The 18,690-nt window shown below is 51.2% G+C and overlaps 1 protein-coding gene and 1 long non-coding RNA gene across 3 annotated transcripts in view; one reads left to right on the top strand and one right to left on the bottom strand.

Annotated features, from left to right (window-relative positions):
• The window catches only part of SEMA4D (semaphorin 4D), a 120,123-nt gene that overhangs the window by 74,035 nt on the left and 27,398 nt on the right, over window positions 1–18,690 (bottom strand). Inside the window, exon 2 of the mRNA XM_061163555.1 lies at window positions 9,057–9,128. The gene's annotated coding sequence lies outside the window, so the exon portion shown is untranslated. The remainder of the gene's footprint in view (window positions 1–9,056; window positions 9,129–18,690) is intronic.
• Window positions 9,678–11,321, top strand: LOC133071161 (uncharacterized). Of its 2 annotated transcripts, XR_009696365.1 has the most exons (4): window positions 9,678–9,711; window positions 10,453–10,598; window positions 10,803–10,948; window positions 11,059–11,321. It is a non-coding gene; the product is annotated as an uncharacterized LOC133071161 (long non-coding RNA). The 2 variants fall into 2 exon arrangements; XR_009696364.1 differs by lacking the exon at window positions 9,678–9,711 and having other exon boundaries at window positions 10,107–10,598; window positions 11,077–11,321.

Raw genomic sequence — 18,690 nt, forward strand, 5'->3', positions numbered from 1 at the left:
AGAGGACCTGAGTGGTCCACATCTACCAGTGGGCAGACGTCTCCCCTGCAGCAGCTCCACCTCCTCCTCCTTCCCCCATGCACAGGGAGGCTCCTGGTTCGCCTTCCACTGTCAGCAAAGCAAAGAGCCTCCAGTCACCCAGGTGTCCATGGGACAAGTGAGCCAGCTTGCAAGTGCATCCTGGACCACCACCCCCACCCGAGAAGCAGGCCGGGCCACCAGCAGCTGCCAAAGGAGGACCTTTGCAGGGCAGAGCAACAGGACAGCCCTGAGCCTGCGGCGCCTACACCCATCCCACCCCACGCCCTCTTCTGCTGCACCCAGCTTCCTTAGGTGAGATAGCTGTTGTCCTGTGTGGGCTCAGGGGCACGCAGCTCCAGGCACCCCTCCACCTGCAGTGTGGGCGGGGCGAGGGCCCCAAGAGGATAAGCACTGCCCTGACCTCAGCAGGTTCCCAGTGTGGGTGGAGCCAGTCCAGCTTGAGCAGCACTGTGGGAGCTTGGGCACAGAGGGCGTTTGGGGGACACAGAGGGCATCTGGGGTACACAAAGGGCCCTGTGGAGACGGCACGCCAGCCCAGAAGGCCCTAGTCGGTGCCCAGGTGTGAGCTCCTGAGGGCAGCTGTTGGACACAGGGTACCTGGGAACGGCAGCCTTCATACAAGCCAAGGGCACGTGCACCCCGCTAAGTACACACACGCCCCACCACGTGCAGAGTAAGAGCACCCATACCCAGAGAACACCTAGGCCGCTGCAAGTCCACAACACGACGGTGGAGCCAGCACCGTATGTTATCTTTCCATGATAAACTTGTTCTCTTTTAGCGCCTTATTCCTTCAGCTCAGTTCAGTTCAGTTGCTCAGTCGTGTCCAACTCTTTGCAAGCCCATGAATTGCAGCACGCCAGGCCTCCCTGTCCATCACCAACTCCCTGAGTTTGCTCAAAGTCATGTCCATCGAGTCGGTGATGCCATCCAACCATCTCATCCTCTGTCGTCCCCTTCTCCTCTTGCCTTCAATGTTTCCCAGCATCAGGGTCTTTTCCAATGAGCCAGTCAGCCTTATTCCTTGAATACTGCTGTTTCACTTGTTCAATCATCTTGAAAAATTCTGCCTGTGCAGAGGGGTAATTTTACTCAATGCAAAGGTCTTTGTGTCCCTTTTCACCTGGCCTCCTCTCCAACCTTCACCATACCTCCCTGCCCCCTGTCCCTGGCAGCACAAACATCGTGCGTCCACCCACATCTTCCTCTTCCCAGGAGCCATGATACACGTTAACGTGGATACGCAGTCATGAGTGCATTATAAGAACAGTCCTGTGACATCTCATCACACACACAGAGTTCAGCAAGGGGGGGTTCCTCTCAAAACACACCATACATGCAGCTGCTGCCAATGTAAAGTTGGCACGTGGAAGACGAACAGGCCAGCGGGATGGATTGGAGAATCCCTTAAGGGAATCAGTTTACATGAGACCATAATATACTACAGAGCTGAAGTTCAATTCATTGGTCAAAGGGCTGATCACTGAATAATTCTTTAGTGCTGGTACACTGGAGGGAAATAAAATTATACTCCCCTCCCTCAAGCATCTTACTCCCTATTATGCTAAAGCAGTTTTAGACAGGCTCAAGAGCAGAATTTATACACAAAACAATAAAACACCTACCAAGAAGTCAATAGAGAGCCCATGGAATCTTTCTAACAAATACAGTTATTAATACTTAGAAGTCATAAAAGAAACGAGACACATTTGACCATATAATGATTTAATCTTGATGGCAAATGACACCTAAGTAAAAGTAATTAGCAAACAACAGAACTGTTTGTTTTCAAGACAGAAAACCATCCATTCCTATAACGAATGAAAAGCCCCCACAATAAGATTTCTCTGGTGGTTCAATGGTAAAGAATCTGCCTGCCAATGAAGGAGACACAGATTCGATCCCTGGGTTGAGAAGATGCTCTGGAGAAGGAAATGGCAACCCACTCCAGTATTCTTGCCTGGAGGACTCCATGGACAGAGGAGCCTGGTGGGCTACAGTCCATGGAGTCACAAAGAGTCGGACACAACTCAGCGACTAAACAACAACAACAAAAGGATACGGGAGGGAGAAACACCCTAAGAAAAACACAGGCAAAGAACCCAAATGGGCAATTCACAGATGGAGGGACCTTTGAGCAAAGATCCTAAACTCACCAGGTTCAAGGAGACACACGTCAAGCAACAAAGCTGCCACTCTGGACTTCTCAGACCGACAGAGTCAGAAAGACCGCTCATGCCCACCACTGAGAGAACCTGTAGGATCAGGGTACACACCCATCCATGCAGGAAAGAGATGGACTGCTAGATCTTTTCAGAAGGCGACCTGGCACGGTCTATAAAACAAAGAGACACACACCCTGGCCCAGTGGTGCCACTCCCTGAAATCCATGCCTGAATAACAGCTCGTGCGTGTGGCTTGGGTATTTACGGGAGCACTGTTTACACTGGCTGTGTTCTTTTCCTGTGGCAGCTCTAACAAATGACTCTAAACCGGGTGGCTTAGAACAACAGAAACCTATTCTCTCAGAGTTCTGGAGGCCAGGAGTCTGCAGTCAGTTTCTCTGGGCTGAAATCACGGTGTCAGCAGGCTTGCGCTCCCTCCAGAGGCTTTGCGGGAGAATCCTTCCTGGCCTCTTCCAGCTTTCAGTGGCTTCTGGCACTCCTCGGTTTGTGGCCACTGTATTAGTCAGCACCCCCAGAGAAACAGAATCGATAGGATGTGTATACACAGAGAAAGGGATTTATGAATCCCTAATGAATCCCATCACGTGACCATGGAGGTTGACGGGCCCTGAGATCGGCAGTCAGCACGCTGGACCCAGGGGAGCTGACGATGCAAGTTCCATCTCTAGTCCTAATCTGAAGGCAGGAGAAAACCAGTGGCCCAGCTCAAAGACAGCCTGGCAGAGAGAGGGAATTCTCACTCCACCTTTCTGCTCCAGCCAGGCCCTCAACTGATTAGATGAGGCCCACCCACGTGGAGGAGGGCAATCTGCCTCAGTCTGCCTACATATTCAAAAGCTAATCTTGCCTGGACACACCCAGAATCAGGTCTGACCAAGTGTCTGGCACAGTCAAGCTGACACATAGAATTAGCCACCACACCCACATCACCCTAATCTCTGTTTCATCTTCACATCACCTTTCTCCTCTTATCTTTCACATCTCTGCTGCCTCCCTCTTGTAAGGACACTTGTGATGGCATTTAGGGCCCATCAGATATAGCCCAGGACCACCTCCGCATGCAAGATTCTTAACTGAATCACATCTGCAAAGATTCTATCTCTAGAAAAGGTACCACTCAGAGGTTCCAGGAATTAGAATCTGACTTCTTTGGAGGCCATCCTTCAGCCTGCTACAAAGGACCAAAAACTCAATCCTGGAGCCTGAGTGAGTAGCTTCGAGTAGCGCCTCGTCCAAGTTCTTAATGACCACTGACCAGTCAGTAATTAAGCAACATCCTCCCTCAACATGGCCGAGAAGACAAAGACAAGGACCCTCATTATGATAATGAACACAGCTGGGCCTCTCTCAGATTCTAGTGAGGACCCTTTGCTTCCCAAGGCATTTCCCTGAAAAAACTGAGTGCCCCTTTGACTCAAAGGCATAGGCTATCCGAGCCCCTGGAGAGCCGTGTGTTTCCAATGAGGCAGCAAAACAAACCAACAAAGCCATGAAGAATATCCATAAAGGCTTACACAGAAAGATGGAGGCACTTCCTTTCTAAACTCGCCTCCTGCTCTCCAAACCATGCTGTGCAGAGTCTGCCAGCCCGGCCGAGCCAGGGATGGGGGGTTCTGCCTCACCCCACCCCTGCCACTCTCCCTCCCCACCTCTAGACACATTAGGACCCCACCACTCATGCTGAGGGGCTCAACTGAGCAGGTCTTGCATTCCCACACGCCACCCACGTACTCTCCTTTCCCATCCAGCCAGCTGTCCGAGTCTTGCAGTGAGTCCGATCTCACCCCATGGGCCCATCCTTGTGTCCCGCACAGGCCAGCCTCACCTGATGAACACAGGGTGGAGGGACGTCCCCAGGCCACACAGCCTGCACTCTGGGAGTTGAGCTGGGACCCACCCCTCAGGGCCACGCCTTGGACGTCTCCCTGACTCCAGGTGGAAGCTGCCAGGACCTCCTCCCCTCCACACTTCACGTGCCCCAAACCATACTCCCGGGATGCCTCCTAGACAGCCTGCGTGGAGCTGGCCTGTAAGTGGGCCCTCTATCCTTTCAGCTGCTCAGCCAAAATCTCAGTGCATCCTCAGCCCCCCACCCCACCCCAGATCCAACCTTGAGGCAAGTCCCCTCAGCTTCACCTCCAAATAAATGCCCGATCGGGCCATCCTCCCACCCCTACTGCTGCACTCTGGCCCAAGCCACCACCTCTCCCCCTGATCACCTCACAGCCTCCTAACAGGGGGCCCCATCCTGCCTTCCAGGGTCCATTCTTCCTAGATGCCAGCAGTCCTGTCCAAACGCTTGGCTCCCAGGGCGCCCATCTGAGCATCTCTGAGCACCATAAGCTCACCATCCACACGTGTCTTCTCTCACCTGCCCCTCCTCGACACCTGAACACACTCCTGCCTCAGGGCCTTTGCACCTGCTGTCCCCTCTGCCTGGAACACTATTCCCGAAACCCAGGTCCAGATCTCATCTTTTCTCAACCAACTGCCCTTTCTCTGCAAGGCCCTCCCAGGACCCTTTCTCTGCTTCCTTTCTCTTCTTTGCACCCAGCACCTCTTCACCCCCACATCTGACTTACTGATCCCCTTTGTGGTCCATCCTCCCCAACAGAAGAAAGCTTCTCCAGTGCCTAGAGTGTGTGGAGCACAGCTCAGGAGCTCAGGGCACTGTCAGAGTCATGGGGCCTGGAGGCTGACGGGGCTCCACGCCCCGGGGCCAGCCATGCGCCCCAACACCAGAACGGGGCTGCAGCTCCACCCAAGCTCTCTGTGTGCACATGCACCACAGCACCGGGCAGATGTGGAACCCTGAGGCCTGTGCGTGCCACGAAAACGTGCCAGACACACCAGAAAGTCATTTACTGAAAGGCTCACTTCACTGGCCCTTGCACTTGACAGCATCGCCACAGGCCCCCTCTTTTCAGAGAAAAACAGGCCTTTGTGGGATATAAATAGCCCAGCCAGATGTGAGAAGGCCTGCGGGGCTCTCCCAGCACTCGGGCCACGTGCCCCGCAGCTGCTCAAATGGCAGCCCCCATTCAGCAGATCGTCGGCGGGGCTTCCGGGGGCAGGAGAGGGTTAAACGGTGGTCCCTGCCCCCCATCAGATCAGTGGCACGGATTCACCAAGGCCATCGCTAACTCACAGGCTCAGCACGCCAAACAGCATGCACAGACCACAGCTGTACGTGGCAGACCAAGCCGGACACACTGCACGTTTCTTTATCCACAAAAAACAGGGAAACCGAAGCCCAGGCAATGGGGACCCTGGATAACAGGGAGCCCGGATAAAGGGCAGCCTGACCAACAGGGCACCGGGACCACCCTTCCGGGGAGCAGCATGCTCACCAAAGCCGACTGCTCGGTTCCATGTGCAAGAGAAATGCCATCTGAGCACAAAACCCATTTCTCGGCTGAGGCCTGGAAAGCCATGTGCAGCCTGAAGGCCCTGCGCAGTCCCTGTCTGCAGAAAGGCAAACACAACTGCACTCAGAGCTGGCTGAGCAGTATTCTCAAAGCCTGACACTTCCTCATTCTTTGAGTCTCTAGTCTGTGCCTCCCAGCCTGTGGGCCCAGCCTCAACCGAAGGAGAAATTCAAATGCAGAGGGCACAGTCTAGACTTGTGCCTCCCAAAGAAATACCAGGCGGGTCACACACGTGAGCCACATGTGTGATCTCAGATCACATGTGCGCCTACCAGTCACACTGAGAGCAAAACCAAACAGGTGAAGTTTGTGTTAACAACACACTTGACTGAGCCCAATACACAGCCAATCCCTCCAACACATAACTAATAGAGTCGTGGACAGAACATCTTCCCATCGCTTCTGAGTCTAGGGCCTCCCCAGGCACCGCACCGCCTGGCTCTGACCGGCCACACGTGGAGTGCTCCTCGCCCTGAGTGGTGTTGGCCACAGTGCTGGACAGTGCGGGTCCAGGTGTGGCTGCAGGTGTAGAAGCTTCCACTCACTATAAAGGGACCCAACAAGATCAGAGTGGGGTGACGGCCATGGAGGGAGGTCCTGGACACAGTCCTCTGTCTACCCCGGTCCTGGCTCTTCGGAGCCCCATCCTCAGCAGGACAGAGGGGCACCAGTACCTTGCAGACTGTCTCTCACTAGAGACTGACTGGGGTGCCCCTAAGCTGGGTGGTGTTCAGGCCCCCCCATCATATTACAACAGCTTTTGGACACACACCACTCTGTGCATGCCTCTGTGTGGGTGACCTGTTGCTCCTGCAATATAATCTATACTGTAAGCCTTAAAGGACACAACTGAGCTAACATCGCGCACAGATCAGCATTAGAATGAAGTGAGTCATGTATAGTTTTTACATTAACAAGTCCCTCAGGTCTAAAAGCTCAGACCATTCATTTTTGGTTACAGCAGCACCCCAGGACTCTGCACACCCTTGGGAGGTGGTCCTGGGAGCTTGTCCAGGTAACAGCCTTACAGGACCTCAGCCGGTGTACCAGAGCGCCCTCCCAGGCCTTCTGACACACACACAGGAGTAACTAACTCCCATTCCAGTGTCACTTGATTACATCTGGTCTTCCCAGCTGTCACGTACAGATATGAGCGTTGGACCATAAAGAAGTTAGAGTGACAAAGAATTGATGCCTTTGAACTGTGGTGCTAGAGAAGACTCTTGAGAGTCCCTTGAACAACAAGGAGATCAAACCAGTCAATCTTAAGGGGAATCAAACCTCAATACTCATTGGAAGAACTGATGCTGGAGCTGAAACTCCAGTATTTTGGTCATCAGATGAGAACAGCTGACTCAATGGAAAAGACCCTGATGCTGGGAAAGATTGAGAGCAGAAGAAGAGGGAGTCAGAAGATGAGATGGCTGGATGGCATCATTGATGCAATGGACATGAACTTGGGCAAACTTTGGGAGATGGTGAGGGACAGGAAGGCCTGATGTGCTGCAGTCCACGTGGTCACAAAGAGTCGGACACGACTAAGCAACCGAACAACAATTACATCTACAGTCATGCCACTCTCAGCTCTGCAAGACACTGAATGCTACGTGGTGAAAATAAAAGCACACCTCTTAGGGACAGGTGGCCTATCTCACGCCTGTGGAGCCCCCTGCCTCTGAGGGCCACCCTGGTACCCAGGCAGCACTCACAGGGCATGCTTGGTAAGAATAAGACTGTGTGGTTGTAAAGTAGGCATCACCAAAACCAAAACAGTCAGAATAATTCACTTCCTTTACCCGAGTTCTCACTAGAAGCAGGAAGGCTTTAGGAGTTTGAGTCTAAGAAAAAAAAAAAACCACAGGTAAGACATAAAACTGTACCCTCAGTCAGACATCCACATGAACCCGATCCTGGGAGGCTGCAGACTCCCTCATGTCCCTCCTGTTCCATGCTCCGGGGAAGCCCCAGGCAGGCCCAGCACCCCGACCATCCCACACCTTGAAGCTAGATCACCTGGTCCCCAATCTCGTGGGAGAACACACAATCTCAGGGGTCAGCTCCTCGCAGAGGCTGCCCTTGGTTCAAGCACATCCCCAAGACTCATAGAGACAGCCGGACCCGCAACAGCAGCAGCAGGACATACCTGCCCCATCTGCAAACAAGAGACCATGCCCACCCCGCCAATTTCTATCTGAACCACTTCAAAGCAGCAAAGCTGATCCCGGAAATGAGTTGTTTTCTTCTCTTCAACACAGGTTCTAGAATACTTTTTAATCTTCCTAAGCTTTTCCTTTTCAATTACCTTTTGTAAACCATCTGTTTATAATGTGAAAGGTAAAGCCAGGGGGAGATTCCTAACATGGGGGTGGGGCAGTTCCCAGAGTCGGGGAGGCAGGACTGGGCCAGGAGCCAGCCTGGGCACCAAACCCTGAAGTCTCCCTCAGAGAACAATTCCGCCAGCAGGACGGGTACCTGGAGAGGAGGCGGTACTTAAATGTCCTGTGTACACACTGCAAATAAAAGTTACTCCTGGAAACTCCGTCTGACGCAAGCACGTCTGGACAGACTTTTATTCCAGCTCTCTCTCCGGGACATGCACAGATGTCTGCGGGTCTGAAGTGGCCGTGGCCCACCCCCTACCCCCCCAGCTCGGGGAGGGACTGACGGGGCGGGCACCCGACATTTCCACCACCCTCCTCCACGGCCATGTCCAGAGCTGCCAGCTCACAAAGTGAGCTCTCTGGAAGCTTATTCTTGGGCTGCTGGCTCCCAGCCCAAACAAACAGAAAGGCTCCCTCAGAAGCCCTCTTCTCTCCCGGCTCACTCAGAGCAAGTAAACGCGATGAAAGCTCCACATGGAGCCCCAAGGTGGACCCTGAGCTGAAGACGGCCCTCCAGGGCCATGGCAGGTACCAAAGGTTCAAATCCAGTTTAGGTATGGCTGCCAGGGTGTGAGACTGGAGGTCCTAAGACGCTGCCCACCTCCCCGCAGGAGAGCAGCATCAAAGACAACGATGGATGGGAAGTGAGGGGGCTCAGAGCTGGCATTGGTGCCAAGGCTGGGCAAGGACTCCACTCTGTAGCCCCGGCCCTTCCCCTCCTGCCCAGGGAAGCTGGCGCTGACCACAGACACCCCACTCCTGGGCCAGCCCCCAGAGCAGCCCTCCTCCTGCCCTGGTGTCTGCTGCCGCAGCCCCCACGCAGACTGTGAGCCCTCCAGCAGAGTCACCTGAGCCTTCTGACACCAGCTTTCCTCCTCTGCCTTCCCATCACCAGCTGGGGCCAGAAATGTAAGAAACAGGCAAAGCTGCTCACTAACGGGAGAAACACCTACGACCAGACCTGCTCAGGAGCCACCTCTAAAAAGAACCGCACTCTGTAGGCAGATTTCATCCCTTACCTGATGATCGGCATTATCAAACATATCAGCAACTGGGATGCGGCTTCTTCCTACCCGCTGGGATGGCAGAGTCTGAGACAGAGAAAAGGGGATGTGTTAGCAGGCAAACCGTGAGCCAGAACCCCTTACCCGCCAATCCTACACACAGACGAAATGCCATGGACACTCGACAGGCCCCCAGGGCTCAGGCATGGGGCATAGCTCACCTGGCCAGGTAAGACCAGGTCAGGTCAGCATCTGCATGAGCAAAGAGTGTCACCTGTACCCTGATTCCATCCATGACACTCCCTTTGGCCTCCTGAGCACTTAGCATCAGCTCCTGGAGCTACAAAAGGAGTGGGGGCAGGTCAGGCCTTGCCAGCAATGGTGTGAGTGCTAACAAAGTAGAATTAACAAAGCTTCCAAATGGGTCCCTGATGGAGAATCGTATAGTAAGAAACTGTGGGTGAGTCCAAGGTCAGTATGTCAACAATGTTTACATTTTCATTTTTAAAAAAGAATTTAACAATGTTTAAATTGTTTAATGTTTAATGTTAAACATGGCTTAACAACGTTTAAATCAGCAGGGAAGCCTGGTGTGCTGCAGTCCATGGAGTCACAAAGAGTTGGACACGACTGAACGACTGAGCTGAACGGAACTGAAGTTTTAAAATGAGTTATGGATGTAAAAGGGTTTCCCTGGTAGCTCAGCTGGTAAAGAATCTGCCTGCAATGCAGGAGAACCCAGTTCAATTCCTGGGCTGGGAAGATTCCCTGGAGGAGGGATAGGCTACCCACTTCAGTATTCTTGGGCTTCCCTCATGGCTTAGACATTAAACAATCAGTCTGCAATGCAGGAGACCTGGGTTCGATCCCTGGGCTGGGAAGAACCCCTGGGAGAGGGCATGGCAACCCACTCCAGTGTTCTTGCCTGGAGAATCCCCATGGACAGAGGAGCCTGGAAGACTACAGTCCATGAGGTTGCAAAGAGTCGATACAACTGAGTGACTAAGCACAGGTGTATGTAAAAACCAAAATCAGAAAAAAAGAATAGAGGGGAGGAAGAGGGGGAGAGTCAAAATGAGAAAAAAGAAAGGAAGAAACCAAAACAGTTCTGGAATTTGTGAGAGTGAAGAAAGGAATAGGCTACCCACTCCAGTATTCTTGTCTGGAGACTATAGCTTCACATTACGGCTTCCCTGGTGGCTCAGATGGTAAAAGAATCTGCTTCAGTGCAGGAGACCTAGGTTCGATCCCTGGGTTGGAAAGATCCCGTGGAGAAGGAAATGGCACTCCAGTATTCTTGCCTGGAGAATCCCATGGACAGAGGAGACTGGTGGGGTATAGTCCATGGGGTTGCAAAGAGCTGGACATGACTCGGTGACTAACACTTTCACTTTAATAACCTTTAAAACAGGGTGGGCCTACTTTAACTGTCTCCCAGTCAGAGCTGAGGAGGAGTGAGATGCTGAGGAGGCCCTTTGCAGGTGCGCCTTCCTTCCACAACCTCAACCCCGCTGACCAAGCCCGACGATGCAGCTGGCGGACCCAACACTGCAGACGGTCAGTGCCCCCTCACCTGGCCCTCTGTCCCCAGAGCCACTCCTGTGTGCGGCAGGCCCTGCCAGTCCATCACAGCCCAGTTCAGATTTGCCTCCCCTGGAAGCAGGTCCTCGAGGGAAAGGCCTGGGTGGGGTAGGCTGAGGTTTCAGGGCCCAGGTGGTTGCAGCACGGAATCCAAGCAGCCACCATCCGCCACCACCACAGACCATGCCCTGCAGAGCTCTGCCTGGCAGACTTGATTGCACGTGGCCCTGCGATCGGCAGGTAGACAGTCCCGTCCCTCTGTGATGCAAGAAGGGCTCACCGCACAGGACTCAGACAAGATGGAAGCCACGTTCACCTGAGACCAGGTGAGACACAGGCACCCCCAATTCCATTCTGGGCCTCGTCCAGGATGGGCTGAATGGTCATCCCCACAGATCAACTGGAACGAAACACTTGTCACCTGACTCTGCTTCAGTCTCTCTTCTTCCCCCAGGCCTCCCTCGACCCACAGCCAGGCTGAGCCCTCAGACAGCCCTGCTGAGAACAGGCTGGCCTTGGGGGACACATCCTCCAATCTACCACCCCTCACTCTTCATCCCACTGCCCCATACCTGGGTCTTACGGACTGTCTAACACCTCCCTACAAAGGAAAAGCCCAGAGTGCCTGATCCCTGACGTGCCTGCCATGGTCACACAACTCTCCACGGCAACATCTGTCTCCACACATCTCTCTCCCTCCCTGGCTCCCTGACAATAATCCTTTCAAATAAAGACTCTTACTAAGCCTGGCTTTGATTTTCATTCGACCACTGATTACAAATGACCTGAAGCCCAAAAACACATGGATCTGACAGACAGGTGAGACCTCTGATTTCCACCTTCCTGAAGACTCTCAGGGTTCCCTAAGGTCTCACTAGTTCTGGCTCAAAGTACAAACAGGGACTGGTTCGAGAACCAGCTCAGAAGCATGTCTGAGACCTTAAGCCACAGATGCTTCTGGGGGCTGGCGAGCAAGAGAAACAGGGGGAAGCGACATCAAGGAAAATCAGACCACTCACGCATGTCCAGTGTCCCGTTCACTACGGAAACTCTGTGCTTCCCTGGAAACATCACACACAGCACACAGGGAACTTCCCCGGTGATCCAGTGGCTAAGACTGTGCTCCCAGTGCAGGGCGCCCAGGTTCAATCCCTGCTCAGGGAACTAGATCCCACATGCCACAACTAAGAATTCACGTGCTGCAGCTAAATATCCTGCATGCTGCAACTTAGACCAGGCACAGACAAACACATGAATAAAATGTTAACAAACAGACAAAAAACAACCACAGCACACGGAACCCTTTGCTTAAGCTGATAGCCCTCCAGGAGGTGGGCAGGTCTCCACGGGGCCATCCAAAGCATAACACACAGTGAATCCAGGCCCCCTGCTCCCCACACCCCTGCAGGTAGAGAAGTTCTGGGTGGGGAACACTTCCACCACCAACAAATGCTTTACTCTCATTCTCCCAGCAGGGGGTGAAGGGGTAGTGGGTGGGGCTCATTGGGGAACCTTCACTGATCGACTGAACACGCAAGATTCTCTCTCAGTCAGCAAAGAATCTGCCTGCAATGCAGGAGACCTGGGTTCAATTCCTGGGTCAAGAAGATGCCCTGAGGAATGGCAACCCATTCAGTATTCTTTCCTGGAGAATCCCATGGACAGAGAAGCCTGGCAGGCTACAGTCCATGGGGTCACAAGAGTCGCACACCACTTGGTGACTAAACCATCACCACCACTCTTTCTAAATATGCTGCTACCAAATGTGTGAAAGGAAATGTTCACCTCGCTGCTGATCAGAAAAATACAGATTAACACAAGATGCCATTCTCCCCCTACAGAAGTAACAAAGAAAAAAAAAAGATAAGGTTCAGAGGTGGTGAGGAGGTGTGGGCCCCTTCCCACGGTCAACAGGAAGTCTTTTCTAGAAGCAACATCCGGAACCTTCCAAATCAATGCTAGCTACAGGTAACAATGTTCTTATCTTGTATTCACACACAGAAGTTCTCATCTAGTAGCCTCTTTATAGCAATAAAAACAGAAAACATCCCCAAAGACAGGATTAAATGAGCATCTAAAGGACCAGGCTGGCACCAAAGCGTGGGTATGGTCTTTCTGGACTGCTGTGGTTTCGAGTCACACCTCCTCAGCCAACCCAGGAGGCAACGGGGACACCCACTGCCCTACCTGAGGCATGTCAACACATGAGAAAAGCCGTCAAAATAAACTTCTGAAAGTTGCATCCATCTGAGTTTTGTTCCCACCCCAGAGAGCAGCATATGGATAGAAAACCGCGGTGTACAAACCACGGAGAAGTTCCTGGGATCCGCGTGTGTTTCTTCAGCAACAAATGAAATAATGAATCAGATCTAACAGAAGGGGAGGATGCGTTTTGGCAAACTGCTTTTCCTAGCAGCTGATTAAACTAGGTTTGGGTTTTAGGAAGGGAAGCTCTCAGGCTTTGCTGAGATCCAGACTGCAGATCTCGGTCCTGACATCATATTTCCCAGCAGCTGATTAAACTAGGTTTGGGTTTTAGGAAGGGAAGCTCTCAAGCTTTGCTGAGCTCCAAACTGCAGAGCTCGGTGTTGACATCACACACACACTCCACTGGGGCAGGGATGGTCTCTGCGGAGCCAGAGGGAAGTACTTAGGAACCACTCCCCACCGCTGTGCTGCAAATTCTGGAAGCTTGATTTCTCACGAACGCAGATGTCGGGACATCCCACTAACTTCCCTCCTAAACGTGGATACGGGGCCATAATTCCTCACAGAAACATCATTAGCCATGCGTTTGTTTGTTTTTTTTCTTTTATGATAGAAAACTCATAATTTGGTTGATGCAGAGAAGTGGGGACTCCAAGGGAAGGGGAGACCCCATGCTTTCCTCTGGTGACAACACTGATGTGAGTGGCAACAAACAGCCATCTGACCGGACACGGAGATGTTGTTGCCCTAGGATAACTCATGTAACATGAGAGCTGTGTTTTCTTTACAAAACAGAATTTTTTGGTACAGTGATGCAATGCCTTAAATCTGAAGGAGTGAAAATGCCCCAAAGTATCAGTCAACAGAAAACAACAAATGCCTATCACTTACAAACAAGTCAACGATATAGGTTATACATCTCTTTGATCTCAAAATCATGTAATTGGATGCTTTTGATTATGAGATTAAAATATGGAAAAGATGAGCACCAAAAAAAAAAAAAAACCAACAACAAAACAAGCCAACAATAACTTCAGTGGAGAGCCATCCTTGGCCATTTACAAAAGCACCAACAGCCTGCCCTGAGTTGGAAATCTTGAGCTCATACCAGCAGTCTTGAGTCTAACAATCCAGCCCCCTCTAAGGACAGGAGTTTGTCTTTGTTCAACAGAACTACTCCGGGGCTTCCCACAATCAAGTCTTAACCTTCCCCTTTCTGCTCAAGGTCACAACTACCTGCTTACTGTGGTTGGCTTTGGACAGCAGGGACAGGCCCCTCCCCACGTGGCTGAGGGACCGGGAAAAGCCATGGTCATGGAAAGCCAGGCTCCAACCCGAGGTTCCACCACAGTGAGGGCCCCACAAGGAAAACTGACCAAGACTCAGGCCAGTTATGAGTTCAGTCTTCACATTGAGGGTGTGCTTTAGGTCTGCCAGGAACACGGGGTGCCAGGGCGTCCTCAGCTCCTGGGGGCAGGCTGGGCCAACTCCTGGCCATTACCACGGGGCCCGGAGTGCTCATGGGGTGAGAGTCCTGCTCTCTGCTCAGCTGATGCTGACGACTATCATACAAGGCTGTGGCTCCAAAAGTATGGGATTTATTTCTTTACTCACTGCATTTTTGTTCTTGGCACTATGCCCTCTCCACAGCTAAAAACATCTGGCTTGCTCAACACAGCATTGGACTTGTGATAATTAATCAGTACATGCTGTTTGACCTGGCAGGGCCCAGAACGCCGGCCCAGAAAGAAGAATTCTTTTCAAAATATCATCCAAGAGCCCCAGACAAGACCAGGAAAGTCCAAATGTGAAGTGTTCACTTACCCTCCATGACCAAATTCTCACTCTAAAAAAAAAAACCCCAGCCCATTGCATCCCACAGAGGACAGACAGGAGGTGCCAGAAGCCGCTGGAAGTCAGCACCACCCAGTGAGAAGGGCTGGCCGCTCAGAGAACCTCAAATTACATGGGGTAGGCTGAGGGAGGAGGAACGGGGGTGGTACAGGGTTTCTTATTGGGGTGACCAAAAGTTCTTAGAACTGTGACACAGGTGGTGGTTATACACACTGTGCATGACCTAAATGCCACTGAGCTGTTCACTGTAATGTAGCTGAGATTATGTTATGTTCAATAAACAAACACATACATTTACATAAATATTAAAAAAGGAAATTGAAATGAGCTTCCAATGGGCACAAAACTGGATTCTTCTACGGGAGGAAGACAACTGCCCCGCCACTAGACAGAATCCATTCGCCTGTCTCCAGGGGAGGACAGTTTGCATGGCCATCAACTCTGTACAACTTGCAGAGCTGTATCAAGACAGACAACTCCCACAGGTTCCAACGTGCCATCCAAAGGCTGCTCATTCCAAAGTCTAAAGACAACAGAAGGGAGAGGGGAACTGTGAGATTCAGGAGGGAAGGGGGCTCAGGAACGGGCAACGGGACAGACGGAAATGAAGGGTGCAGTTGTGCCAAGAAGGACTCCTGCATTTCTAGAGGGGAGTGGGTGATGGGGAGAAGATCTGGGGGCTGGGAGTGAGGAGGAGGCTTGCCCCTGATGTCAAGTAAAGCACCGCTGTCCAGGGAGAAGCCTGCCAGTGTCCCAGCAGCGCCGCCTCCCAGGCCACCAGTGGGACGTTCCCATGAAGGAACTGCAGCTGCCTGGGGCATGAACCAATGGAGCCCACACAGAAAAAGGATGAATGGTAAGACGAGTCCCCCTTATGCAAGTGAAAATACACAGTGACCACGTAGATCTGTGTAGTCTTGAAAATAAGGAACGGGGATGTCAATTCACTTTCAGAAATGCCCTTCTTTTCCCCTGCCAAATAAGAATTCTTGCCACGGTTTCTCAAACATCCCTAAGAACCTATACGGTCAGAGACAGGGGGCTATCTTGGGCCCTTTCCTTCTTTGAAAAGAATCACTGCTCTAGGAAGACATCTGTGTTGACCCCAGGTATGCCCAACCCGAAGACCCCTTCCAGCCTGCACAGCCCTGTTCAGACACGCAGATAGATACCACGCAGCCCATTGCTCAGAGGTCACTGGCCACCCAGGGACTCTGAGGTTCCTCCTGCATAGAACACAGTGTCTTGTCGAGACCGTACATGTTTCTGTCTCAAGGTCCAAGCAGGTCACACACATGCACAAACTCCTCAACGACAGCCAAACTGCACTCTTCTCACTGTGATTCTTGCTCATTAATCAACACCCCCGTATCCAGTCCCCGGACAGGACACAGGTCTGCGGTCCTGAAGGTGGATGTTTTCAGGTGAGTTCTCACGTGACACCAAGGGAGGTAACTGCCAGGATGCAAGGACTCCTTGCTGGGTTCACGTGACGATGACACATATGAATACGACATCCGTTACTGGAACCTTCTGCAGGGATGCTGCTCCTCTTCCCCTGCCCTCTCATTACTGTGTAACTATTAGATTCTAAGCCACAAGTTCCAGAAGACATGACCCAAAGAGAGGGGTTTGTTATTCTTTTACGAGCAATCAGAACAGAAACTAAAATGTCAGCAAACAACTGGAAAGGAACGGAATGACTAATCTCCAGAGCTAACCACCACAGTGAAGAATTAACAGGGGGGCCCCCTCTCAGCTGTCAAAGCTGAAGGCTCTCTATGAAAAGAAGTGGGCACGCCTTCCCCGCCATACCCCACCCGCGCCCACCTCTATCCTGGCAGCCACGCGCAGACGAGAACAGGACATAGGGAACTCAGTCCTGGGACAGCGCTCACTTTCACACCCTCACAGCCTGGCTGCCCATCTTCTGAAACCTCAGAACTAGATGGTCTCGGGAATCTCACGGAAGACACCACGCCAGCATGTGGTCCCTACAATTCAGATACAGATGAGCCTAGCGCTGTGGGGGTTAAAAGGAATGTACACCCCAACTCCCTCAGAGGAGGGGCTGACTTTAATTCCCCTCCCCTCTATACTTCCTGGGCTTCCTTTGTAGCTCAGTTGGTAAAGAATCTGCCAGCAATGCAGGAGACCTGGGTTCGATTCCTGGGTCGGGAAGATCCCCTGGAGAAGGAAATGGCTACCCACTCCAGAATTCTTGCCTGGAGAATCCCATGGACAGAGGAGCCTGGTAGGTTCCCAGTCCATGGGGTCGCCAGAGTCAGGCACGACTTAGCAACTGAACAACAACCCGACCTACTGTTCCGGCACCCTGATCTCAAATGTCTAGCATTCAGAATTATGAGAAATAAACACCAGCTGCTTAGAAACCACCCCAGTCTGCATTATTTTTTTACAGCAGCCCAAACCCCAGAGCCTTCATCATTCTAAAAATGTGTACTTTAGGATCCGTGACAAAGGAAGATTAAGCCTCATACAGAAGGATGTGCTATCAACTATCTTGCATCCTCGACAAATAAAACAACCAATTTCCGTTTAAACCTCTGACTAAAACATACCACTCCACTAGCCTTAATTTACCATGGTTTTCAAGATAATCCAATTTGTGGCCTTGATTAGCAATAGACGAAACATAAATTAGTACTACAGACACACCACTCAGAACTGTCCCCTTAAATACTATGAACAAGAGGGGAATCTCTTCCACCCTTTAGGGAGATTCCTACCACCCATATCCTGCCCCACCATCTGAAACTGCTCCCTGGCAGCAAACTGATGCTTCCGGAAACACATGAAGACATGCAGGTCACTGGGATGCTGTGTATTAACTTCCTACCCCTGGGCACCAAATGCTGACCCAGAGGCTTCAAAGCTTTAGTGTTCCTCTGAACAAACCTCATTTGCTACTCCCTCTCGATACCACGGGTACCCCCAGAATCCAGTCAGGGAGATGGGGCAATGCCTTCAGCTAGGATGCTGACCCCACTCCAAACAAAGGCTGCATTTCAGACACTGGGTCTAATACATTCCCAAGTAACAGAACCAGGACAGAGGGGTGTGATCACTGCAGACCCACAGACAGTAATGGATAACAAGGAACACCATGAACAACTATGCTTATAAGAAAAGTCAACAACATAGAGGGAATGATCCAATCTCTCAATCACCACAAACTGTCACAATGTACCGTGATGAAATAAAGAAACTGAACAACACTTTAAAAATAAAATTCATAGTTAAAAATCCTTTTGAAACAGCTATCTCCAGGTCCAGATGATTTTATCAGCAAATTCTACCAATGAATGAAGAAATAACAGCAATTCTACATAGTGATAATTGCTCAGTCATGTCCGCTGACTCTTTGTGACCTCACAGACTGGCGCCCACCAGGCTCCTCTGTCCATGGAATTCTCCAGGCAAGAATGCCGGAGTGGGTTGCCATTTCCTTCTCCACTATTCTACATAAGCTCTTCCAAAACACAGAGGAGGAAAAACCATTTCCCAACTTAAATGAGGCTAGCATTACCCCGATAACAAAACCACGCAAAAACAGCCCAAGAAGACTGCAGACCAATATCCCTTGTGAACACAGATGCAAAAATCCTCAACAAAATATCAGCAAATTGAATCCAGTGATATACTGGATTGGTCAAAAAGTCTTTTCAGGTTTTTCTGTAACACCTTCCAGAAAAACCCAAACAGACTTTTTGGCCAAACCAATATATAAAATGTTATACCACAACCAAATGGAGTTCATCCCAGAATGCAAGGCTGGGTCAATGTGTAAAATCAATCAGTGTAATCTACCATATTAACCATCTACAGAAGAAAAAATACAAAAGCATAACAATTTATGGTGAAAAAGTATTTGAAAATACTCAGCATCCAATCATGATAACTCTCAGCTAACTAGCAATAGAAGGGAACCCTGACAGTCTACTAACGAATATCTATGAAGAAACGTATAGCTAACATGATACTC

Source organism: Dama dama, chromosome 16 (assembly GCF_033118175.1).
Source record: "Dama dama isolate Ldn47 chromosome 16, ASM3311817v1, whole genome shotgun sequence".
NCBI classification, from domain to species: Eukaryota; Metazoa; Chordata; class Mammalia; order Artiodactyla; family Cervidae; genus Dama; species Dama dama.